The sequence below is a fragment of the Pan troglodytes genome, chromosome 10, assembly GCF_028858775.2.
Source record: "Pan troglodytes isolate AG18354 chromosome 10, NHGRI_mPanTro3-v2.0_pri, whole genome shotgun sequence".
Classification (NCBI taxonomy): Eukaryota; Metazoa; Chordata; class Mammalia; order Primates; family Hominidae; genus Pan; species Pan troglodytes.
In genome coordinates this window covers 45936468-45963603 of record NC_072408.2, presented here as the reverse complement: position 1 = coordinate 45963603, position 27136 = coordinate 45936468, and the positions used below count along the sequence as shown (strand labels likewise).

The window sequence follows — 27136 nt, the reverse complement described above, 5'->3', positions numbered from 1 at the left end:
CCTCAAGGTTTTATTGAACATGGAAATGACGTGTTTAAAGTCATGCTTCAGAAAGACCAACCAGGCCAAACGCAGTGGCTCATGCTTGTAATCCCAGCACTTTGGGAAGCCGAGGTGGATGGATCACTTGAGGTCAGGAGTTCGAGACCAGCCTGATCAACGTGGCGAAACCCCGTTTCTACTAAAAATAAAAAAAAATTAGCTGGATGTGGTGGCACATGCCTGTAATCCCAGCTACTCGGGAGGCTGAGGCAGGAGAATCGCTTGAACCTGGGAGGCAGAGGTTGCAGTGAGCCAAGATTGCACTGCTGCACTCTAGTCTGGGCAACAAGAGCGAAACTCAGCCTCAAAAAAAAAAAAAAAAAAAAGATAAGAAAGACCAACCTCTGTAGTAATTTTTGCTATTACATTGTTTTCTCTTTTTTTCTTTTTTTTTTTTTTTGAGGTGGAGTCTCTCTCACCCAGGCTGGAGTGCAGTGGTGCGATCTCCACTCACTGCAACCTCTGTCTCCTGGGTTCAAGCGATTCTCCTGCCTCAGCCTCTCAAGTAGCTGAGATTATAGTCACCACCATCATGCCCAGCTAATTTTTGTATTTTTAGTAGAGACGGGGTTTCACCATGTTTGCCAGGCTGGTCTCGAACTCCTGACCTCAGGTGATCCACCCACCTTGGCCTCCCAAAGTGCTGGGATTACAGGCGTAAGCCACCACGCCAGGCCTAATTTTTCTATTTTTAGTAGACATGAGGTTTCACCATGTTTGCCAGGCTGGTCATTATATTGTTTTATTAAATAAGGAAGAAGATTTTGTCTGTGAACATGTGGGAGGGATGGAGAGAGGAAGAGATTGAAGGTGCAGCGGTAAGTGGAACTTTAGTGATGGCTCTTGTGGAGGGTCAGAGCCCGGCTCTGGAGCAGGCTGCGTGGCCCTGCACAAGATGCTTGACTTCTCTGTGCCTCAGTTTCATCCTCTGTAAACTGAAGGTTGTGAGAATGAGGAGAGTTAGGATTTGTAAGGCACTTAGAGCAGAGCCAGCCATCTAACACATGCTGTAAACATGTTTGATCACTAGAAAATAAGACACGTGATCCAGGGGCAGAAAAGATGGAGAAAAGGGACAGCATGGGACAGGACCGACAGGACTTGGGAAGACAGTAGAAGTGAGAGAAAGGCAGAAGGGGCATCAAAAAGGGCAAAGGTGTGAAGACTGAGTCCCTGGGAGAATGATCCCATTATGAAAAGGGAAAGGAGCTGAGGTGCTTGGGCGGGGGTCAGGTTGAGTTTGAGGGCCTGTAGGACATCCAGGTGGAGATGTCCTGTAGGCAGTTGGCCAGAGGTTCCTGGTGCCCAGGAGAGAGGTCCGGGCAAGGCCTCCTCCCTGCGCAGCCCCAGGAGGCACCATGCACTGTGTTCAGGGGGAGGACCACATCCCTTCCCGCCCTGGGGCCCAGCCCTGGGGCCCATGGAGTTGAGTGCTGGGCTGGTGGTGGAGGTTTGGGACTCCTTAGCTCATTAGCATGCGGACAGTGGCTGAACCCTGGAGTCAGTGAGCACCCCCACTGCAGAGTGAGGCCAAGGAGAGAAGAAAGGGATGAGTGGATCCCAGGCAGCAGCTATGAGCAGGAGAAGATGGAAGGAAGTCCTGTCCTCTCTGTAGAATTCCCCCTGCCATCTTCATCACGAGGCTGCTGTGACCGTGGAGAGGCAAAGACCAGCCGGGAATATTTTCAGGGCTGCTCTGAGGGGAGCGAAGGTCTGGCCGCAGGCATTGCCTCTCTCCTCCTTCCAGGCCCATGCCATGGCAGCCCCTCCCACTCCGCAGTCTGCTTTTGTTGCCAGCTCTGTCTGGGGCAAGTGTGGGTTGGCGGTGGGGAGGGGCAAAGGTGTGGACGGAGGCAACTTCTCATTTTACAGACGTGGAAGCACAAGGCCAAAGAGGTTGAGTGACTAACACAAGGTTACATGACACGTTGGGGCCAAGGCCGGTGAGAAGAATGCATTTGACCTCGCGTAGGCACCATCAGCTCAAGAGGGTTTCAGCGACAACACTGAGGCTGGGAGTCGGGGAGGAGTTGGGAGGGTCTCAGACCTCCTAGGTGGGTAGGATCAGAGCTATCCAGGCGCCTCTCCCCAGATTCTCACCAATAACCCCCTGACACACAGACCCGCACACCCAGCCTGCACCACTCTCTGCCTCCCCACCGTGCAAGAAAAGAGAGAACCTGTGCTTTTGAGGCCAGTGATGGGGGCGCAGAGGCAGGGGCTAGACAAGGCCCAGCTCAACCACAGTAGGAAGGTTCTCAGGTTGGGCCACAAGAGGTGAATGGGCCAGGCCAGCTCAGGCATCAGGCTGCCTGCTCCCTCCTGGGTATAGCTGGGCCTCAGCTGTGGCAGCCTTTCACACCCTTCAAAGCCTGCCATCACCCTGCAGGCCCCTGGCCCCTACCCTTCTCACTGTTCTTCACAGGGGTTCTTCCTGCCTCTCTCATCCCCAGCAGCCCCACAGCAAAGAACCTGACACTCCTGTGCTGACCAGCCAGAGGCTGGTTGCAAAACCCCTCTCTGCTGCAGTCCTACTCCTGCCTCCCCATGCCCCTCACACTGTGCCTCTCCAGATATGGTCTCCAAAACGCAGGACAAGAAGCCGAAGCCTCGGGCAGGCATCGGCATTCTGAGTCGCCATGCTTCCCAGCTGCAGGAATTGCTGGGTCAGGTGTGAAACCACATTTCTGTCCCTCCTCATTTCTGTCTCACCTCCCCTGCTCCCCATACCTGGGCTTTGCTGGGAGTTGGGGCTGAGGCTGGAGCAGTCCTCACTGAGCACAGAAGAGCCAGGCCCCAGGCTTGTCATCCCAGCCTCACATTCCAAAACTCTCAGCCACATCAGCTCACTCCTTAGTAGGCCTGGTACAGGCCCTCTGCACATTAGAATAACACAAAAAAATCAAGTTTTCAGGTAACTAAAGTTCTAGGCCAGGCTTAGCCCCTCCCTTGCAGCAGGCCCTTGAAAAGTCATTTCTTTCCCCAGGGTCTCATGGGTTCTGTTGCCATCACATGTGCCGCTATGTGCATACATTTCCGTTTCTCTACCAGATGGAAAGTGCCTTAAAGATATGGGTTGTGTATCTCAAGCCTTCCTGCTCCATCCCTTGACCTGGTAGAGTTCAATATTGAAGAATACAGGGTTTGGGGTCAGATCAATCTGGGTGCCAATTCTGACTCTCCCAGTTACTAGATGATTGACCTTAGGTAAATCTGAGCCTCAGTTTCCTCATCTTTACAATGGGTATCCATTAACTGATTTACTTATTCAAACAATATTTATGAGGGCCAACTCCATGTCAAACACTGATGTGTGTACAACAGTGACCACAACAGACACAAATCCCGGCCCTGTGGGGTTACTTCTTAGTGGAGACTATTGGTGCCTGGCCCAGAGAGTGATTGTGAAAACTCAGTGAGATGACATTTGGACAGGGCTCAGCACATACGTCATATGTCAGCCTGGCATACGACAGGCCTGACAAGTTAGAGCCATTATTGTGAACATCCATTCTGAACCACAGAACCATTTGCTGAGAATTTACTGTGTGCCGGCACCATGCTAGGTGCTAGGGAGACAAAGACGTGGAACTCTCATCCACACCCTCAAGGAACTTATAGTCGAATGCACCTACCGAATGTCAAATGGCACCATCCTTATGATTGTTCAGAAGCTTATAACCAGCACCAACTTGTATTACATGCAACAAAGAACCATGACATTCTAGAATGTCAGGTACAACAGAGACAGCTGTTTGTCCCCCAATATCCTTCAGACAAAGCCATATATGATTGAAGGTTATCAGTACTGTGCTTTTGGAGGATTCAGAAGAAGAAGTTATATCTGATTGGGAGATTGAAAAGGATTGGCCTGAAGGAGAGGTGGTTTTTGAACTGCATCTTAAAGGGTAGGCTTCAACAGACAAGAGACAGTGATGTTGGGGGAGGAGAATGAGGCCCTGCAGGGGACCAGAATGGTGTGCAAATGAAGGCGTGGAGGAAGGAAAACATGAGGCGCCAACTTTGAGCTGAATCCTAGGAAGAAGGTGGCCTAGCCCAGAGTGAGGTTGGAGGCTGATCCAGGCAAAGCAGCTGTATTCACAGGGACAGGAGGCAACTGTCTAAGAGGTGGGGTTTGAGGGACCCCCTTCCCAGCCGTCTACCCTTGGCCGAGACTATAACAGGCTCAATATTCCACCACTAAAAATTCATTTCCTTGAGTAAGCCTCTAGTAGGAGACAGACCATCCCCAGAGGAATAACATGAAAGGATAAGTCTGGGCCAAGGACGGAGTGATGAGGAAAAGACACCTGGGAACAGCGGAGAGCCAGGCAGGGCCAGGGGCCAGAGCCCTCAACTTGCCAGGCCTCTTGCATGACCCCAATTGTCCAGGCCATCCATACTGACAGAGCAATGCTCGGCTGTGGGAGGCAGGACTGGGTCACTGGAAAGGGGTGGGCAGGTGTCGGTGCTGTGTCCATGACCGCCCTTTGCCTGGCCAGGGCTCCTCAGCCCTTCCTGCTCTGCCTGCGGGAGGTGGGCAGGGCCAAGTCCACACAGCAATGCCATTTTTCAGTGCAGTTTGGCCCGGCAGCAGTGTGGGTCACTCCTTGTGTGCTTGGGTGGGGACCAGAACTCATTTATTCAACCAAGTGTTTCCAGCCCAGCCTGAGAGTCATGCCGTGAGCTAGGAGAGCAGAAGCAAGCAAGAGACCCCCTCCCCGCCCTCCAGGAGCTCACAGTCTAGAGGGGGAAGCAGGTCTTAAGTAAATAGCCACATGCTGGAGTGCAGAATCACACATGGTGAGTGCCTCAAAGCCAAAGCCCAAGCTGCCTTGTGGAAGAATAACAGGGCAGTAATGCAGATGGGTGGAGGAGCGTGTCTGGGGGAGGCCTCCAGGAGCCCTGAGTGATGAGGTGGGGTTGGCGAGGGGATGAGTGTTCTAAACAGAGGGAACACCTGTGCAAAGGCTGTAAGATGGGGAAGTACCTGGGGCATCAGGCAGATCATGCCAGCCTTGTGGACAGGGGAGGACTTTGGGAAGTTACAGAGTAAAGGAGGTTGAAGGGGTGGGCACCCACTCAGATTGGCCATTTAATTAATTAATTTATTTATTTATTCATTTATTTTGAGACAGTCTCACTCTGTCACCCATGCTGGAGCTGGAGTGCAGTGGTACGATCTCAGCTCAGTTCAACCTCCGCCTCCTGGGTTCAAGCAATTCTTGTGGCTCAGCCTCCCGTGTACCTAGGATTGCAGGCATGCACACCATGCCCAGCTAATTTTTGTATTTTTAGTAGAGACAGGGTTTCACCATGTTGCCCAAGCTGGTCTCGAACTCCTGACCTTAAGTGATCCACCTGCCTCAGCCTCCCAAAGTGCTGAGATTACAGGTGTGAGCCACCGCATCCAGCCCAGATTGGCCATTTTAGAAGCCCCCCTGGCTGCAGGACAGAGAAGAGACACGCGGAAGCTACCGCTGCCATTATGGGAGAGGTGATGGTGGCCTGGGCTTGTGTTGGGCATTGAAGGTGGATAAAATTCACAGATTCAGGGGCTGTTTAAGGGGGGATCTGGTGAAGGGCTGCCTGGCGGTAGAAGGTGAGAGAGAGGGAGAGGTTTCCAGCTTGAGTGGACATGAGGAAGACAGAGGAGGGTCCGGCCCATTCCTGGAGGGTTCGGCCCATTCCTGGAGGGTTGCCATTGCTAGTGAGTGGCCTTGCCTCCTTCCCAAGCCCCTTCACTCTTGTTTGACTGGGTCGATAATGGTAAGAATTGCTGCCATTTATGCAGCACTTAACGTGTGCTAGGTCCCATGCTAAGGATGCTACGTGGATTGTTTTGTTTAATCCTCCCAATAGTGGCAGGTCCTCTTTCTCATCTCCATTTTATAGACAGGAAACTGGGACTTAGAGAGGTTAAGTAACTTGCCCAAGGTTGCCTACAACTGGCAGGTGATGGGGCCAGCTGCCCAACCCTGCAGTCAGCCCCCAGAGCCCAGCTCTCAGCCTCTATGCCGTACTGCTTCAGGGACTTGGGGTCTCAGCCTGCCAGTGAGGTTAGATGAGGTTAATGGCAGCTCCTTCACTGAGCCAGGAGGCTCCCTGCACGGTGTGAGGTGTGACACGTCCAGGTACTTAACAAGCGCCACATCCCTACCCTTTCTCCCCAGCCAAAGCTGTTTCACAAGCCAGCAGCCTCGTAAATATTTCAGCAGTGTCTGTGTAGTCGAGGCTGTGAAGCCTGTCCTCTGGAGCACTTGTGACAGCGAGATCTGGGAGATGTCTCAGGGCCTGTTGCAAGTGTTTGATCAGCTGCATTTTCAAAAAGACCTTTCCCTGAGCAGCTGACAGTCTCTGGGGTGAGAGAGATTTGCAGACTTTTTCTGGATAGAGGCCAGAGCATGAGCCGACCCAGGGGCCCAGTTGGAGCCTTTTGGCTGTAGCTGGCCTCAGTCATTCAGTCCACAATGCAGAGAGAACCCCTACTGGGTGGCTGACACTGTGCCAGGCCCCACCCTCAAGATGCTAGAGAAGAGATAGGACAGGCCCAGGTTAAACTCAGTACCAGGCAGGCTGTGGAGTAAGGAAGGACCACAGCAGAGTAAAGCAATGGAGACCGAGGTCTCAGAAACCCTCAGGGGAGTTGGCATTTTAACTGGTCTTTGAAGACCAGGTAAGGCTTTTAAAAATGTATATTAAACAAATTAATTTTCCCCATTATATATGTAGTTAAGACATGTTCATAATTTTTTTTTTTTTTTGAGACAGTCTTGCTCTGTCGCCCAGGCTGGAGTGCAGTGGCGCAATCTCGGCTCACCGTAAGCTCCGCCTCGTGGGTTCACGCCATTCTCCTGCCTCAGCCTCCTGAGTAGCTGGGACTACAGGCACCTGCCACCATGCCCAGCTAATTTTTTGTATTTTTAGTAGAGACAGGGTTTCACCGTGTTAGCCAGGATGATCTTGATCTCCTGACATCGTGATCTACCCACCTCGGCCTCCCAAAGTGCTGGGATTACAGGCATGAGCCACCACGCCCAGCCGACATGTTCATATTTTTCAAAATTTAAAGAAGGCTGGGCGCAGTGGCTCACGCCGGTAATCCCAACACTTTGGGAGGCCGAGGTGGGCAGATCACGAGGTCAGGAGTTCGAGACCTGCCTGGTCAACATAGTGAAACCCCATCTCTACTAAAAATACAAAAAATTAGCCGGGCGTGGTGGCACACGCCTGTAATCCCAGCTACTTGGGAGGCTGAGGCAGGAGAATCATTTGAACCTAGGAGGCAGAGGTTGTGGTGAGCCGAGATTGCGCCACTGCACTCCAACCTGGGCAACAGAGCAAGACTCCGTCTCAAAAAAAAATTTTTTTAAAGAAAATGTACAAAAGTAAAAAGAAGAGGGGCTGGGCACAGTGGCTTAAGCCTGTAATCCCAGCACTTTGGGAGGCCAGGACGGGAGGATCACTGGAGCCCAGGAGTTTGAGACCAGCCTAGATAACACAGATAGACCCCTGTCTCTACAAAAAATAAAATAAAAAATTAGCTGGGTATAATGGCACATGCCTGTAGTCCTAGTTATTCAGGAGGCTGAGGTGGGAGGCTTGCTTGAGCCCAGGAGGTCGAGGCAGCAGTGAGTTATGATTGTGCCACTGCACTCCAGCCTGAGTGACAGAGGGAGATCCTTTCTCCAAAAAAAAAATAAAATAAAATAAAAAAAGAAAAGAAAGAAGGAAGGAAGGAAAAGAAAAAGTAAAAAGAAAATAGTTACCTAGTTCCAAAACCCAGAGAAAACCATGGCTAAAACGTAGGTGTGTTTTCTTCTGGTCTTTTCTCTGTGTTACACTTCTTTGTTCACTGAATTTTGTAGCTTAAGCATTTTGAAGGATAACATTTTGGCAGATGCAATTGAAGGAAGGGGTGGAAAGGCATTCAGAATGGAGGAGACAGCAGAGCAAGGGTGTGGCGTCTACAAGCTCTTTACGTACCCAAATCAGAAGTGATGGAGCTCACTTCCGGACGAAGCTCAGGTGGGACGCTTGAGCTTCCCAGATCCCCTACTTCTTAGCTCTCTGATTGGTTAATGGGCCACACCCTTGGCCCAGCTTCAGCCCATTTTCCTGCCTGGCACCACAGGCTGGAGTTCTGGGCAGGGACACAAGGCCGCAGCCTCCCTTCTTCCTGGCAAATTCTCCTAGGGAGGTGGAGCCTGTTGCTTGGATAATGGAGTTGTGTTTCCAGCTCCAAAACTAGGTAAAGAGGACCAGATCCCAGAATTGATAATCTAGATCTGTTCTGTCCAATGTGGTAGCCACTAGCCACATGTGGTTAGTCAGCACTTAATATTCAGCTAGTCCAAGTTGAGATGTGCTATCAATGTGAAATGCACGCTGGATTTCAAAGACAGTATGAAAAGCAGATACAAACTATCTTATTTATAATTTTATATTGATTACATGTTGAAGTGATCACATTTTAGGTATATTGGGTTAAATAAAATGTTATTAAAATTAACTTTACCTGTTCTTTATATATTTTTATGTGACTATTAAAAATTATTTATTTATTTATTTATGGAGATGGCCTTGCTCTGTCACCCGGGCTGGAGTGCACTGGCATGGTCACAGCTCACTGCAGCCTTGACCTCTCTGGCTCCAGTGATCCTCCTACCCCAGTCTCCCGAGTAGCTGGGACTACAGGCACATGCCACCATGTCCAGCTAATTTTTTTTTTTTTTGTATTTTTTGTAGAGGCAGGATCTCTCAATGTTGCCCAGGCTGGTCTCGAACTCTTGGGCTCACGTGACCTGCCCGCCTCAGCCTCCCAAATTTCTGGGATTACAGGCCTGAGCCACCACGCCCAGCCCAAAACAATTTAAATTATGTGTGTAACTCACATTTATGTCTCATGTTATTTTTCTTTCTGTTGAACTATGCTGATTTAGATTGAACCATTCCCCACTCTCTGGAGGGCAAACCCACAGGGCGATGTTATAGGGAGACTCGGATGGGAGGGATTGTGACATGTAGGAGAAGGATCAATCCAGACCAGGCTGGAGACAGGAGGAATGTGAGGGGGCTGCACAACTAAGCCTGACCAGGCTCCTGGGAAGAGGGGCGCATGGAGCAGATATTTTCTCCTTCACTCTCATATTTCCCTGTTAATAGACTGTGAGCAACCTGGGAGAAATAAGACCGTGCTTTATTCATCGCCACGCCCTCGGGGCCAAACGCAGCGCCTGCCATAGAGCGAGTGCTTGCAAACATGCACTGAATTAATGAGTGAGAGAGGGATAGAATGGGGAGAGAATCCAGACAGCAAAGAACTGTGCTGAGATGGTGCCAGTCCTGCCTGGATGGTTCCAGGGTGCAGGGTGTTTGGAGATTTTAATCCTTAAATCCTTTAGGCTATAATCTCCCAGAGAGCGGGGTGGCCACACTCTATACCCATATATGCACTTCCCAGTAGCTGGAGACAGCTGGGAACAGGCAGTGAGGACACCTGGGGTCATCACATCCAGCCTCCTGCCCCTCTGAGCTCCTTCAAAGGAGTAGATTCTTCTCCCTCCTGCAGGCAGCCTTGGAGCTCCAGCCTGCTCCTTCCCCAGACACACACACACACACACACACACACACACACACACACACACGCCTGGGAGAAAGTTCAGTGGGTCTCTCCACACTCAGGCCAGGATGGTAAAGGTTGCCCAGGCAGCCCAGGGAAGGAGGTAAACAGGCAGCTGCCTCCACCTGGCCCGGTTCTGCCCGCACTTCAAGCTGGGGCCCTACCCTTGCCTAAGTCATGGGTCAGCGACTCTCAGGAGCACCTTCCTCACACACATTGACTCAAGGTGAGGTACCACAGGCAAGTTTCCACAGTCCTCACCCTTAGCAAGCCTCTTCTGGCCCAGCAGTGGGCAAGGTAGGGATGTGGCAGCATGGGGAGGACCTGTGAAGGCAGAAAAGACACCACAGTGGCTCACATGGATGCACGGTTAGCTCTGTACTCTGAGAGGCAGCCTATTGTACAACATAAGCAGCAGGGCTCTGGAGTTCCTCCACCTGCCCACCTGCTGTGTGTAACCCTGGGCAAGTTAATCAACTTCTTTTTTTTTTTTTTTTTGAGATGGGGTCTTGCTTTGCTGCCCAGGCTGGAGTGCAGTGGCATGATCCTGGCTCACTGCAGCCTCGACCTACCGGCCCCAAACAATCCTCCTACCTCAGCGTCCCAAGTAGCTGGGACCACAGTGTGCACCGCCACACCTGGCTAGTTATTTTTATTTTTATTTTTTTGTAAAGATCGGGTCTCCCTACGTGGGTCAGGCTGGTCTCAAACTCATGGGCTCAAGGGATCTTCCCACCTGGGCCTCCCAAAGTGCTAGGACTACAGGTGTGAGCCAGCACACCCAGCCCACCACTAACTTCTTTAGACCTTGGTTTCCTCCAAAATGGGCACAATACAAGTCCCCTGCCCATAGCGTGGTTCAGAGATTGACTGAAAACGAATCAAGTTCTTGGAGCAGTGCCTGGCACCTAGTGAGTGTTGGGCATTGGTGATCACCATGACACAGTTTAGTTCCCTTTGCAGTTGGGGAAATGAGGTTCCAAGAGGATCAATTCCTAGAAGCAGTTATAAAGACAAAACAGTTTTACATCATTCAGATTTTTCTTTAGCTTTTTATTATGTAAGTTTTCCAACATATACAAAAGTGGAGAGAGTAATATAATAACCCCAGGCGCTCATCACCCCACTTCACTGATTACCAACTCACGGCCAATTGAGCTTCAACTCTAGCCCAGCCATACCCCCTGGGTTCTTTTGAAGCAAATCTCAGACATCGTACCATCTCATCTGTAACTATTTCAGATGCGTCTCTAAGAGAAGAGGACTTTAACAAATAGCTACACTACTATTATTATGCCTAAAAAACTAACAACAATTTAATATTAAATACTTAGTCACTGTTCCAATTCTCCAGTTTTCTCATTTATACAATTGTTCAAATTAGGATTCAGATAAAGTCCATATACTGTATCGCAAATGATTAATGCTTCTTAAGCCTCTCTCTCTCTTTTTTTTTTCTCTTTTCATGCCTGGCTTAATTTTTTCATTTTTTGTAGAGACGTGGTCTTGCTATGTTGCCCAGGCTGGTCTCAAACTCCTGGCCTCAAGCGATCCTCCCACCTCAGCCTCCCAAAGCACTGGGATTACAGGCATGAGCCACTGTGCCTTAAGTCTCTTTTATTTATTTATTTATTTTTGAGATAGGATCTCACTCTGTCACCCAGGCTGGAGTGCAGTGGCGGGATCTTGGCTCACTGCAACCTCTGCCTCCCAGGTTCAAGCAATTATTGTGCCTCAGCCTCCCAAGTAGCTGGGATCACGGATGTGCACCACCACGTCCAGCTAATTTTTGTGTTTTTAGTAAAGACGGGGTTTCACCATGTTTGCCAGGTTGGTCTCAAACTCCTGACATCATGTGATCTGCCTGCCTCAGGCTGCCAAAGTGCTGGGATCACAGGCGTGAGCCGCCGCGCCCGGCCTTAAGTCTCTTTTAAATTATAGGTCCCCTTTTTCTCTTTTTCCACCCTTACAATGTATTTGTTGAGGAAACCAGGTCATTTTTGCTGTAGAATTTCCCACAGTCTGGAGTTTGATTGCATCCCTAAATCTAGAAGCTTCAAAATCCTATAGTTTTCAAAATAATGAGCGAGTTCCCTAGCATCTCTGAAAGTGATCATTAATTTTTATCATAAACTCATGGATTTACATACATTTGAAATGTTTCAACACATTGCCATTATAGTTAGGGTATTTTGTTTTTCTTTTTTTGTCTAGATGGAGTCTTGCTCTGTCATCCAGGCTGGAGTACAATGGCGCAATCTCGGCTCACTGCGACCTCCGCCTCCTGGGTTCAAGCAATTCCCCTGCCTCAGCCTCCTGAGTAGCTGAGATTACAGGCACCCGCCACCACACCCAGCTAACTTTTTGTGTTTTTAGTAGAGACGGGGTTTCACCATGTTGCCCAGGCTGGTCTCGAACTCCTGACCTCATGATCTGCCCACCTCGGCCTCCCAAAGTGCTGGGATTACAGCTGTGAGCCATTGCGCCCAGCCAGTTAGGATATTTTTAAAAAATTGTTTTTCCAGCTTAAGTTTAGGGAGTAAGGGCGATTACAAGGGACAACATAGAAAAATTGAGAGAACTCTGGCTTTGGAGGCAAACAACCCATGGGTGGAATCCTGGCTCCACCACTTACAAGCTGGATGGCTTTGGTCAAGTTACTTCACTTCTCTTTCCTTCTATTTCCCCACCCCCCGATAAGGAAATGATTAATAATAACTAACATTTCCTGAGTGCTTACTGTCTTCCAGGCATTGTGCTCAGCGTCTTAAAGACATGATGGCAATTTAATCCTCCTATCAGTTCAGTGAAGCAGGAGTCGTTATTATTGTCCCCACTTTAGAGATGAGGAAGAAACTGAAGCACAGGTGGTTGAGCAATTTGTCCAAGGTTACACACCTAGAAAGGGGCGCGGCAGGGACCTGAACCAGGGCAGTCTGACTCCACAGCCCACTGTCCTCTAGCGGTTGTTGTGGAGAAGAGAGAGGGTGATGGTGATGCCCTCCTGCAGGCCCTGATAGATGGGAAGACCAGGCCAGAAGGCGAGCAGGGCCGTCCCTGGCACTTCCCCTCAGGGATGGAGCACAGTCAAGCCTGGCATGTGGGGGGTGCAACCCCTATTGCAGCTGCAGTCTCTCCCCTTCCCCAGACTCCCCTCTCACCTGCTGTGACCCAGACCCTTGCATAAGAATACAGCTGTTCTTGATGAGTTCTGTTTCCATTGCCATTATGGTTCTCCTCCTAATTGTTTCATTAATCAGAAAGGGCTGATCAATGCTGGGAGGCCAAGGTGGGAGGATTGCTTAAGGCCAGGAGTTCAGCCTGGGCAACATAGTGAGACCCTTCACCTCCATCCCCGCCTCTACCAAAAATTAAATAAATACAATTAGCTAGGCGTGGTGGCACATGCCTGTGGTTCCAGCTACTCAGGAGACTGAGGAGGGAGGATTGCTTGAACCCAGGAGGTCAGGGCTGCAGTGAGCTGTGTTCTTACCACTGCACTCCAGCTTGTGTGACAGAGCAAAATCCTCTTGTAGTTGTGGGTGGGGGGGCGGTAGGCAGGGTGCAGGGAAAGAGAGAGAGAAGGAAGGAAGGAAGGGAGAAAGAGAGAGACAAAGAGAAAAAGAAAGAAGAAAGGAAAGGAAGAAAGGAAAGAAAGAAAGAAAGAGAGAGGAAAGAAGGAAGGAAAAAAAGGAAGGAAGGAAGGAAAGAGGGAGAGAGAGAAACAGAGAAAAAGAAAGAAGAAAAAGAAAGAAAGAAAGGAAAAGAAAAGAAAGAAAGAAAAGGAAGGAAGGCGGGAGGAAAGAAGGAAAAAAGGAAGGGAGGGAGGGAGGGAAAGAGAGAGAAAGGGCTGACTGCAGGAAATCTCCCCATCCCCATGCTTCTCCAGAATCAGCTGGCCTGGGTGGTCCTTGGGTCACCTTAGAGGGCAGAGATCCTGAGTGCAGTTGGGCAGAGTGAGGTATTGATAGGAACACTAAGGATAGTACTAACAGTCATCATTTACACCTCGTGTGTGCCAGGAAGGGGCCAGGTCCCACATGATCTCAGTTCATCCTTACAACACCCTGAAGGATGGTCTTGTTATCTTCTCCATTTTGCAGATGAGGAAACTGAGGCTGAGAGGGTAGAGAACTTTGCCTGAGGTCACTCAGCAGGTAGGTGGTGGAGCCAGGGGTGTAACCCGGGCTGCGGGCCTCCACATCAGATACAGACAGAACAGGAAGGTGTTGCAGAGGCTGGCGATGCTGCGATTCTCTGGGTAGCAAAGGGAGGGGACATTCCCAGCAGAAGGAACGGTTTGTGTAAAGGTGTGGAGGTGTGATACGGTGTGGCCTGTTCAGGGTGGTGACTAACAGTGGCCGGAGTGAAGGGTGTGTAGAGAGGAGTGCCAGCAGATGAGGCAAGGGGCTGGGGACTGGGGCCAAGGTGGAAGAACTTCAGGTTCCAGGCCAAGGAAATGAACTTTGTCCTTGGGTAGAGGGGTGCCACAGGAGGCATTGAACAAGAGTGCAACCTTGGGTTTGTATGGTGAGCCTCCAGCAATACCTTGGCAGGTGGGACCCTCATGTCCACCCCGGGTGCCAGTCACATTTTACAGGCTGGGAAACAGAATGGTTATGAGACCGGCTCAGACCACACAGCAATAGACAACTGGCCCCAAGCCAGTTCTCTCGTTGTCACAGGACGTTGCTTCGAAACTCAGGTCATAGTGAGAAAGGCAGGGGCATCCTTCCGTTCCTCACTTCTCCAGCCCTGTGCCTGCTCAGCTCACTGGAGAACGTGAAATGAAGATCAACTGGACCGAGACCCAGGCATATCTGCTCACCAAGAATAAGACAGAAAACAATAAAAGCAAATCATGGAGCTCCAGCTATATGCTAGGCACTGGGCTGGGAGGAAACTAAACAGAGAACAACAGTGCCAGGCACTCTCTCTGATAATGAGTGTTCGGGACTGAGGGTCCCCCAGACTGGCCTAGGAGGTGCTGTCCAATCTGCCTGAAGAGCTGGAATGGGCTCCAAGTGGAGAGAACTGTGGGATTGCTGGCTCAGCCCCCAACTATGCAGTGACCTTGGACGGAGCGGGCCCTCTGGGAGCCTTGGCAAGCCAGTTGCTAAGAGGGGAGACTGCACCAGAGAAGGGATTTTTAATATATGAAACCTTGGGGAGCTCCTCAAGCTGACTTGGGAGGTCTAGGGTAGGGACTCTGGTTGGGGTGTTTTGACAAGTTCCACCGGAAACTCGGAAAGCACACCTGGTTAGAAATAACTAGATGATCAAGGTCCTTCCAGATTCAGTTCAACAAATTCAACACAACACATGTTTACTGAGCACACACCATGCCAGGTGCCATTCTGCAATGTTAGGATACATCAGTGAGCAAAATAACAAAAAGTCCTAGAAGTTAGAGATACTGTGGACAGGGGAAAGTGGTGCTAGGCAAGGTGGTGAGGAGGGCAGGGATGTGGCAGTTCCAGGACTCAGCAGGATGGGCAGGGCTGGCCTTGTTGAGAAGGGGACTGGAAAAAGCAAGGGAGCCAACTGAGTGACATTTGGGGGAAGAGCATTCCAAGCAGTCAACAGCAAGAGCAAAGGCCCTGACAGGGAGCACGCAGGCAGGGTGGCCAGCGTGGCTGGAGCGGAGTGGCCAAGGGCTGGGGTGGGGTGAGGGGCAGGGGCCAGCTGTGGAATGCTGCTCCTACGTGCTAGTGTTCTAAGACTCATTCAGCACTGCCCTGAGTATCTTGACTCTGAACCTGTCCCTGCCCTGACCCCTTCCCCAATCAACTTTAATTTTAGGGACCCACCCATCACAGTAAATGCCAGCACTGCTGATGCCAAAACAATGTTATTTGTGTAAGTATGTGTTTTGTATTTTACCGCCTTAATCCTGTCTTCAACCTCTCCTCTTCTGTCCCACCCAAGTATCTGCCCTTCCTTTCTTGACTCCTTCCAGAGGCCCTCGGAATTTGTGACCTGAAGGAAGAAGAGCAGGGCCGTGGGAAGTATGTAACCAGTGTCATGCCCCTGGTCCCAAGGAAGCAGTGGCTTAGTAAAGAGGGGACCCCCGTCAATAACTCCCTGTAATTACTGGGCACCCACTCTGAGCTCCTCAGTGGAATCCTAAGGTTAATAAGACTGTCTCTAGCCACTGGGGCTCCCAGCCCGGAGTGAGGTAAGAGGAGTGGAGCCGGCTGGGGAGGGAGACGAACACATACACAGAAGATTCAGACACACCTGCAATGTATTGCTGGGGATTCTCCAGCATTGGCGTGATGGAGAGGGTGGAGAATCATTTGACCGCCTCCCCCTAGGACTGCAGAGTTCAGCTGGCCATCATCCACCAGCCGGGGGACTGTGCACATCAGTTAACCTCTCCTCTCAGGCCTTGAAAAGCACCAGGCTTAGTACACGTTTGTTAAATGAAAGCACTTCAGTTTTTTTGCTTGTTAAAGGCAGGTAATAATAATGATATTGCTGACTAAGGGCTCCCATCCACTCCCAGTGAGCCCGGTGCCCCCTCGCCCTCCTCAGCAGTGCCTGCACGTCCCCTCGCCACAATGTCATGTGCCACCTCTTCAAAGGAGGGATGTACCAGCTAGTGGACGTGACCTTGACTGCAAAGGGCGGCGCGCAGCTGATGTAATGGTCGCTTAAGTGTTCACAAATGTAAGTCATTACTATTATAAGTGGTGGGTGATCAAGTGGCTAGGGGTGCCATCTTTAGCAAATAAAAATATAGGATGCACAGTTAAATTTGAATTTCAGATAAGAATTTCTTAGCATAAGTATGCCCTATGCAATATTTGGGACACATTTATACCAAAAAAAATTCAATATTTATCTGAAATTCAAATGTAACTGTGTGTCCTAGATTTTATCTGGCAGCCTTATTGATGGCGGCTTATTGACTGGCTGGGAATGACAGGGGTGTAGGCCAGGAAATGGCTCTGTGAAGGCTGCCTAGAACTGAATCGAACATGAGGATGAGTCAGTGTCAAGACTCCCAGTGGGGCCATCGGATCATTACTGCGTGATCGTCTTAAGCCTTTGTTAGTGAATCCCTCAGACTCACGCCTTCTTCTCTCCAGGCCTGAACACCCTGTCCTACCTGGTCCTACCTGGGTGCTGGCCTCAGTAAGCTCCTGGGCTCATTGAAGATGAACCTAGCAGTAGTATTTACACCACTTGTTGTGTGCCCACTGTGGGCCTGGCGCCATGCCGAGTGCTCTACGGATGTGCGGTAATGAAGCTGCGTGGTTGGGATTCAAACGCAGGGTGGTCTGACCCCAGGGCCAAGATCTCTTTCTATTGCACCATGCTATGGCCTGATCAAAGACTCAAGCATCTAGGACAGAGAAAGAGGGAGCAGGAGTGGACACAGAATATCCTAAAGTGGCCTCCTACTGTGTCCCAGGCACTGTGTTAGGATTCATTGAGTTGTCACAAAAATCCTGCGAAGTTCATTCTCGAGGACGCTCTGGAATTTAAATACCTTGCCAAGATCATACAGATTAAGTGGTGGAGCAGGGATTTGAACGGAGGTCTGTCTCACCGCAAAGCCTAAGTAATTTTGCCCCCTTTTGTGTGTATGCATCCTGGGATGATGTGTGCATGCATGTGTGTGTGTGTATGCGTGTGTGTGTGTGTGTGCATGCGTGCATGTGTGTGTGCATATGCGTGCATGTGTTTGTGTGTGTGTGCATGTGTGTGTTCCTACAGTCACATCCCACCTTCGGAGTGGCGCTTTCCGGTCCTACCCAGCCCTTCCTCTCTTGGGATGGGTCTAGGGCCTTGGAGGTGATTAGACTCTAGTGGTGCTGGCACAGGGCTGGCTTTCTCAGCGTATTTCAGGGGACTGTGTCCTCTGCATGCTGTCCCCCATTCAGTAGCTTCTCTTGGGACTTGCCCTCCCCTGCCAGGGCTAAGGTCTGGTTGGTTCCCAAGCCCCTGGGCCTTGGACAGGGGAGCTGGGGGGTGAGGGGTGGTGGATGGTGGGAGAGGGCAGGACCGGCAAAGAAGAGACTGACAAATACCATGGATGTCTCATTTTCAGTTCCTGCTCTGTCACTCCCACACACTTGCTCTCTGCAATCCCTAGAATCAAACAGTATTCAAACTGGAAGAGGCCTTAGAAAGCAACTAGTCTTCTCTCCTCATTCTACAGAGAAACGGAGGCCCAGAAAGCAGAAATGATGTGTTAAGATCACTCATCAAGCTGATGGTACAGAGGTTAGAGCCTCTGCTCCCTGCTCTACCTCTTTCCGTTACTCCACATCCATGCCTGTCTCTTCCAATGGGTCGGCATCCACTCTGACACATTAAAGCCAAAAGGAACCTTAAGCTAGGGAAGGGGCTCCAGAACTTTAGTGAAATATTCAAACATGTCCACTCAACTCAATGGAGAAAATAGAATATTCAATCAATGGTGTTGGGATGCCTGGATTATTGTTGGAGAGGGATCATAAAAATGGAACCAAAACAATTCCATTTGGGTCAAAGATTTAAGTGTCATAAAGCCATGTAAATTCTATAAGGAAGTATGGGTAAATTGATTTTCATTTTGGAATAGGAAAGTCTTTCTTTTTTTCCAACTTTTATTTTAGATTTGGGGGATATATGTGCAGGTTTGTTATAAGGCTATACTGCAGGATGCTGAGATTTGGGGTACAATCAAACCCATCACCCACATAGCATAGTGGGAAGGCTTTTCTAATCAGGATGGAAAACCCAGGGTCATACAGGAAAAGACTAATACATTCAACCACATAAAAAAATTTTAAACTTCTGTATGGAAAACCACCATAGAAATGTTTTTCCAATAACTGAGAAAAATATGACATGGGGATATTTCCTTAATTTGCAAAGAAACTCATACTAACGAATATGAAAAAACAATTATTTTAATTGCTAATACTTAATGATCATTTACTATGTGCTAGACACTATTTTAAGTATATGGATTATTTCATTTAATTCTCACAGTAAGTAACCCTATAAGGTAAGTGCTATTATTACTATCTCCATTTTATAGATGAGAACACTGAAGCAGTTTTTTCTAAAAATAGCTGCCTGGCACAGTGGCTCACATCTGTAGTCCCAGCACTTTGGGAGGCCAAGGCAGGTGGATCACTTGAGGCCAGGAATTCAAGACCAGCATGGCCAACATGGTAAAACCCCATCCCTACTAAAAATACAAAAATTAGCTGGGCGTGGTGGCACCTGTAATCCCAACTACTCAGGAGGCTGAGGCAGGAGAATTGCTTGAACCCAGAGGCGGAGGTTGCAGTGAGCCAAGATCATGCCACTGCACTCCAGCCTGGGCAACAGAGCAAGACTCCGTCTCGGGGAAAAAAATACAAAAATTAGCCAGGCATGGTAGTGGGCACCTGTAATCCCAGCTACTTGGGAGGCTGAGGCAGGAGAATCGCTTGAACCTGGGAGGCATAGGTTGCAGTGAGCCAAGATTGCGATTGCACCACTGCATTCCAGCCTGAGTGACAGAGCAAGACTCCATCTCAAAAAAAAAAAAAAGCCAAAGAATATATATTAGGTTGGTGCAAAAGTAATTGCAGTTTTTGCCAATACAAGTAGTTTACAGAAAGAGAAATATCAGTGGCCCATAAACATGTAGAAAAATGTTTAATAGCACTCATAATTCAAGAAATGCAAAATAAAACTAAAATTAAACATCACTTTTTCACCTTTCTGCTTGGCAAAAATGAAAACATTTGCCAATACTCAGAGATGGTGAGAAAAACTACTTATATAACTTATATAACTGTTCCTCTGTAGATTCTGAGTTCTATCCTAGTAACAGTTCATGTCACCAAAACACTACACATTAGAACCACCTTAGCTTAGCTGCCCAGGAAAAATGCCTTCAGCCAAGTTCCATTTTAATGTTATACGCTTGGCATCTCTTGATGGTTGGCAGAAGAAATGACCACATGAAAAGCTGCATTTTTTTTCCTGGAAAAACCACCACTAAAGGCACTGTAATCTACATTGAGTATATAAGGAAGGGCCCACACAGTAAATTATCTTCAGTATTTACTACCAGGAAAGATTTACTTTCTCCTGAAGACCTGATGTGTTATTTTGCCATACGATAGTAATCATATAAACCCTCTGTTTCTCGTTTCTCCTTGGCTGCTAAGAAGCTCAAAAATCACATCTGATGATCCACTCTAGTGACAACATAGCCAGGGCGATTGGCATCTGACTTCTCAACCCAACCTGACCTCATATTAGCTTTTTTCTTTTGTCTCCTCTCCCCTTCCATTAGTTTCTCTTCTTCCACTTGCTGTTTAGTTTTCTAATTCTAGCTTAACAAAATTATTATAAATGTGTGTTTTTGGAAGCTATTTCAAAATCTTTTGGAAGTAGATGGGATATGTTACAAATAGTCAAACTCCCTTAGTTTATAGATGAGAAAACTCAAGTTCTTTAGAAGTTAAATGACTTATTCCAGTGTTAATCAGCTTATATCTGTGTGCACATGTGACTCTCACTTTATTGTGTCTTAGAATTATATTTATCTCTGAGACTCTGGTGGCCAGCTTTGAGCCAAGTACATGGTAAATTGTCAATGTATATATATTGGTTGAAAAAATTCTAAGTGCTGTGAGGAAAGGGACATTTTTGCAGGGAATAAGGTCGTAGTAGGTGCTCATGAGAACTGAATTCACAACAGGGCGTGGCCTCAGCCTCTGGCCTCACCCCACCACACCCTAGCATCTCCACCACCCAGGAGTCTCAGGGCTGGGCCTCATGCAACCCATCTGCCCTACACCTGCCCGCACTCTGCCTTTGTCTCCACTATTCCACCTTGGCCCTCTTGCCTTGTCCAGTGAGTTTCCAAATTTTTTTTTTTTTTTTTTTTTGAGACGGAGTCTTGCTCTGTCACCCAGGCTGGAGTGCAGTGGCACGATCTCGGCTCACTGCAAGCTCCGCCTCCTGGGTTCAAGTGATTCTCCTGCCTCAGCCTCCGGAGTAGCTGGGACTACAGGCGCCCGCCATCACGCCCGGCTAAATTTTTTTGTATTTTTAGTAGAGACGGGGGTTTCACTGTGTTAACCAGGATGGTCTCGATCTCCTGACCTCGTGATCTACCCGCCTCAGCCTCCGAAAGTGCTGGGATTAGAGGCGTGAGCCACCGTGCCCAGCTGAGTTTCCAAATATTTCTGATTTCACTGGAGGTGGGGGGATGACTGGCAGGCGCCTATATCCTCGAAGTATCCTGCCATGAGATGCCTGCAGAGTGGGGAATGGCATCACCTTTCCAACCCTGTGCAGCACCCAGTGTGAGCTGCTTATTAGTGGGAACTGGAGAGGAAGAGGAGGAAAAGGAGGACCCATGGCCATGGCTTTTTCTGTCCTTGTAACCCTCAACTGATGTGTATCCCATACTTCCTGGTTGGGCAGAGGGGAGAGCAGAGGTTGACAGGTCACATTTCCCTCAGTTTTCCATCCTTCCTTCAGTGCTGGGAGAGAAAAGCATACGACATAAACAGGGAGGTCAAGCTCCACCACGCAGATGAGGTGCAGGCCACCAGGCTTCCTCTGCCACATCTCTTTCTGAAAAGGTAACCCTGCACCGCCTTCCCATTGGCTGCCACCTTGCATCCCCTACCCACAGCTCTCTACCTTGCTCTTCACCTGAGCAGCCTCTAGAAAGAGCTGAGGTCTGGGCAAAGCCTTCTGACAGGCTTTCTTGGGCAGGGGAGTTGGGGCGGGGGGATGAACGGTGGGAGGGAGAAGGACCAGATTTCCTGGCCTGACAGGCAGCCTGTGCTGAGAAACCATGACTGAGTAAGCCAAGCTTTGTTGGCCGCACCTGCCAAGCCACAGGGTGCCTCAGGCTTGGGGCATCCCGGAGCCAGTTACAACCCAAGACTTCAGCCTTCTGGAAGGTGTTGGGTCAGCCACCCTGAAGGACGATCCTGCCCAAGTGACACGCTTTGCTCTTCCTTCTCACCCAGGACTTCACATTCACCCTTGCAATCCATGTGGGGACACTGTTGGATAGGAGGCGTGGTCCCAGTGTGGTCTCCCTGTCTGGGCCTCTGCCTATGCCAAATGTTTGCCTTACGCTGCACACTCAAGAGGTTCCATGTATACAGATGGGAATTCCAGAGCTACAGAAAAGGCAGCAAGCACCATGATTCAAGCTAATCGGTGTGGATTCACACCTTCCTCTCTCTCTGTCAGTGGCAGAACTACCAGCTAGAGTAAGAAGTGGTTGATCCAGGACCTAAACATTCTGGAAACTCTTGCCCACTTCTGGGAGAAATGACCCAATCCGTAGTACTAAGCACACCTTAACTTTCGTAGGACGCAGGCAAGTTGTCATACCGTGTGCCTAAATATAGAAAAATGATCGACTGGACTAATAAAGTGTTAAATAAAATATGTCCTGACTGTCTACTTTGACAACATACTTTCATAATGACAAAACTTAAAAATGTATAAAGCTATGGTTTTTATATAGCTGAAAATTGACAAAACAGAAGACTAAATTTACTTATTATTGCACATGATGGGCGGGCTATGTTTGGTTGAGTAATAAATATACACATACTTCATAAATTTTTTTATTCAACAAAATTTACTTTTCTTGCCTTTGTCATAGCAAAGCCACCAATTATGCAGTTATAATCACAATTTTATATAATTTTTGTCCTGTTGACAGTCATACTGAATTAGATAACTTTTTTTGAGTCATTATAGTTTTTAGTTTTTTATCAATTTCACTGTGGAGAAATTGTGAATTACACTCTGCTAAGGCTGGAAATTATCAATATAATTCTCAAAGCAATACTTGGATACAGAACTAAACCATGGATTTTATATGCCATGTACAAACTAAATAATGGGATGGTGTATGTTAAATTGTCACTGTCACAACAAAATTACAAAAATGTTTTTATTTCATCATATAAAGTGCTATCCTGTACATCATGAAAATTTCTTAAAGCAATATCAAGCAAGTCTCAAGCTTTTTGAGGTTGGAACTCCTTTATACTCTTAAAAGTTACTGAGGACCCCAAAGACCCCTTTTGAGGACCCCTTTTGTTTATATAAATTATAACTATCAATTTTTTGCCAAATTAGAAATTAAAACTGATAACTTTTAAAACCCAACACACAAGGACACATCCCATTAGTCATCAGAGTGATGGTGACATCACACACTGAGTAACTTCTGGAAAATTCCACTGTACACTCGTGAGAGAATTAGCCTGAAAAGGGCAAATGATATCTTAGCATTACAGGTTAAGTATCCCTTATCCAAAAAGCTTGGGACCAGAAATGTTTTGGTTTTCAGATGTTTTCTTTGAATATTTGCACATATATCATGAGATATCTTGGGATGGGACCCAAGTCTAAACACAGAATTCACTTAGGCTTCATATACACCTAATATGCATGGCCCAAAGGTAATTTTATAAAATATTTTTGATAATTTTGAGCATGAAACAGTTTTGTCTGGATTGTGACTATGACCTGTCACATGAGGTCCTGTGTGGAATTTTCTACTTGTAGGGTCATGTTGAGTCTCAAACAGCTTCAGAATTTGGAGCATTTCAGTTTTTGGATTCTCAGGTTAGGGCTACACAACCTGTATTAGGAAAATGATTCTGACCCCCACAGACTCCTTAGAAGAGCTCAACAACTCCCAGGAATCCTCAGACCATACTTTGAGCACTGCTGCTGTAGAGTGATGGAAAGAACTGGTACCGTGCTGCTACATGTTACGTCTAGACCTATAAACGTGCAAAAATATAAGAGTTAATGAGAATCATTCTTACAAAACATTCCTCAAATGCCACATGCAGGTTTTGTGAATACTGCACTAACTCATGTGTATGTCCAGGACCATGAATTGGAACAGGAAGAAATACAAGAATAGGGACACTTGGCATTTCTGGGAAAGGATACTTTGTTAGGTAGGAGTCTATTACATTCATTGGATCTGAGAAGAAAGCTTGGATGAGCTAATCCTGAATCCTTCCTGTGCCCTGCCCTGGAAGCAGTGTTGTCTCCCACGTGGCAGTTGTACAACCTACATACCTTCCCAGCATTAGGGTTCCAGAGCTTTTGGCTTCAAGAACATGAGGTAAGAGGTGTGAAGAAGCATTTCCTTGGGCCCTGACTGGTGTTGGTCATGAGAGTGAATGTTTGGGTCCAGGCAGTGCTGTGTCCTGGGAGTCACTGGTCCTTCAGATGTCTCTGCTGTGGATATACGTGATATGGCAGAGCCCTCTAAAGCACTGGGCCAGAGCAGGAGCCCCCTGGCCTGCTTCTGAGTGCAGTGCTCCTGCATAGACTTTAGGACACAGAATCACAAAATCTCAGTCTCTGAAGGGACCTCGGTGGCCAGCCAGCCAGCCCACCACGCAGGTAGCAAATCTTCCACATGTGGTAGCAGAAGTGGTCTTGCTACGGAGGTAAGAAAGCTTAAGCTTCAGGGCCCGGCTTGCATGGGCTCTTCTAGGACTTTGGAATAGGCCCTAGCCATGCCTTCACATGGCCATATATTTTTGTATATTTTATAATTTTAATTTTTCTTAAAGAGCTCGCCACAAGTTGTATAAGCTTCAGGAACCACACAACCAGAACCCACCTCTGCATAGCCAAGCTCTTCCTTGCCAGGCACTTCTCTTGAAGGAACATTGAGGTTTGAACCAGAAGAGCTGGATTTGAGCCACAGCTTTGTATGGACTAGCTGTGTGACTTTGGAAATAATAACAACAGCTGACATTTATCAAGCTTTACTACATGTCAGGCACTGTGCTAAGCTTTTGCATGCTTCATTGCGTGTAAAATTCAGAAATGCCTCTCGACCTCTCAAAGTGTCAGTTTTCTCTTTTGTGCAATGAAAAGAAAAACATCAATGTATATTTCCCGCCTCAGTTCTGGCCATGACCTGAGGGCGGGCCCTGCCTTAGTCACCACTGTGTCCCCATCACCCAGCCCAGTGTCTGGCCCCCAACTCAGTGATGTCAAGGAGGTATGCAAGTGCCTCATGGCTGTGCTGACAAAGGCAGTCATCACGTGCACTTTGGAGGCTGGCAGCTTAGTAGTGTGAGCTTGAAGGTCTTTTCTCCTGAGGTCAGAATCTCCACCATTTCCAAATCTAGAAACCTGGGTAAGTTGCTAACCTGTATAAGGGAGTAATAACACTGGTAACTACCTCCTAGGACTGTTCGGAGGGTGCAGTAGGTAATCTACCTAAAGCACCTAACACATGACACATAGAAAGTATTTAAGACATGGTAACTATTACTTACTAGGCAGGCAATTTCACTTTTGGACAGACAGATTTATTATAAAACTCCTCCTACCTTGGCAAGGGCAAGGGCAAGGGCAAGGACCGTGTCTTGCCCAGATTTTTTTTTTTTTTTTGAAACGGGGTCCTGCTCTATCACCCAGGCTGGAGTGCAGTGGCACAATCTTGACTCCCTGCAACCTCTGCCCCCCGAGCTCAAGTGATCCTCCAGCCTCAGCCTCTTGAGTAGCTGGGATAACAGACCCACACCACCATGCCTGGCAAATTTTTTTATTTTTATTTATTTATTTATTTTTGGTAGAGACAGGGCTTTCACCATGTTGCCCAGGATGGTCTTGAACTCCTGAGCTCAAGTGATCCAGCTGCCTCAGCCTCCCAAAGTGCTGCGATTACAGGTGTGAGCCACAGCACCCAGCTAATTTCTCTTCTTTTTTAAAATATTTGTTTCCAAATTTACCATGATAACCATGAATTACTTTTTTATTGAATGTCTTAGTCCCTTTTGTGTTGCTATAAAGGAATACCTGAGGCTGGGTAATTTATAAAGAAAAGAGGTTAATTTGGCTCATGGTTCTACAGGCTGTACAAGAATCATGGCGCCAGCATCTACTTCTGGTGAGGGCCTCAGCCTGCTTCCATTCATGGGGGAAGGCTGGTGTGTCTGGAGATCACACGGGGAGAGGGCAACTGAGAGGAGAGAGAGCCAGGCCCTTTTTAACAACCAGCTCTCGCAGGAACTAACAGACCAAGAACTCCCCGGTTACCGCACCAAGCCATTCATGAGGGATCTGCCACCGTGACTCAAACATCTCCCATTAGGCCTCACCTCCAACACTGGAGATCAAATTTCTTTAAAAAAAATTTTTTTTTTCTTTTTAGTATCTTTTCTTCAGACCAGAGGGGATCAAATTTCAGCATGAGATTTGGAAGGGTCAAATATCCAAAGCATCGCACTGAGACAAAATTCATATAATGTAAAATTTACTCCTTTTGTTTTTTTTTGAGACTGAGTCTCACTCTTGTCACCCAGGCTGGAGTGCAGTGGCACGCATGATCTTGGCTCACTGCAAGCTCCGCCTCCTGGGTTCAAGTGATTCTCCTGCCTCAGCCTCCCGAGTAGCTGGGATTTACAGGCATGTGTCACCACACCCGGCTAATTTTTGTATTTTTGGCAGGAACGAGGTTTCACCATGTTGGCCAGGCTGGTCTCGAACTCCTGACCTCAGGTGATCCGCCCACCTCGGTCTCCCAAAGTGTTGGGATTACAGGCGTGAGCCACCGCGCCCGACCACAAATGTACCCTTTTAAAGTGTAATTCAGTGGTCTTTAGTATATTCACAAAATTGTGCAACCATCACCACTACCTAATTCCAGAACATTTTCATCACCTCCAAAACAAACCCCACACCCATTAGCAATTATTTCCTGTTATTCCTCTCCCTGGCCCCTGCAACCACAACTCTACTTACTATCTCCGTGTATTTGCCTAGTCAGGATATTTCATATAAATGGAATCATGAAATATGTGGCCTTTTGTGATTGGCTTATTTCACTTAACATAATGTCTTCAAGGCTCATCTATGTTATAACATGTGTCAGAATTTCCTTCCTTCTTAAAGCTAAATAATATTCCATTGTATGGACATACCACACTGTGTTTATCCATTCCTCTGTTGGTGGACACTTGAGTTGTTTCTCCCTTTTGGCCACTGTGAATAATGCTGCTATGAAAACTGGCATACAGTGATCTGCTTGGGCGTCTGTTTTCAGTTATTTGGGGTACCCTAGTAGTGGAAGTGCAATACAGCAATTCTATATTTAGCTTTTTGAGAAAATACCACATTGTTTTCCACAGCAGCTGCACAATTTTGCATCCCCGCCAGCAATGTATGAGGGTTGTGATGTCTTCACATCCCTGTCAGTATTTGGTAGTGTCTGTTGTTATTATAGCCATGATAGTGGGTGTGAAGTAGTATCCTATCGTGGTTCTTATTTGCATTTTCCTAGTGACTAATGATGTTGAGCATCTTTTTATATGCTTATTATTATTAGCCATTTGTATCTATATTTTGGAAAAATAACTCTTCACATCCTTTGCCCCTTTTTAAATTGACTTGCCTTTTTATTGTTGTGTTGTATGAGTTTCTTAGATATTTTGGAAACTAGATCTTTAT

At 47.8% G+C, this 27136-nt stretch overlaps 1 long non-coding RNA gene across 1 annotated transcript; it reads left to right on the top strand.

Moving 5' to 3' along the window:
- Positions 1–3769: 3769 nt before the first annotated feature.
- Positions 3770–22081, top strand: LOC104001540 (uncharacterized). Its single transcript, XR_010148307.1, has 8 exons — positions 3770–3950; positions 13768–13821; positions 15467–15523; positions 15624–15672; positions 16205–16336; positions 18736–18837; positions 21152–21255; positions 21652–22081. It is a non-coding gene; the product is annotated as an uncharacterized LOC104001540 (long non-coding RNA).
- Positions 22082–27136: the final 5055 nt, after the last annotated feature.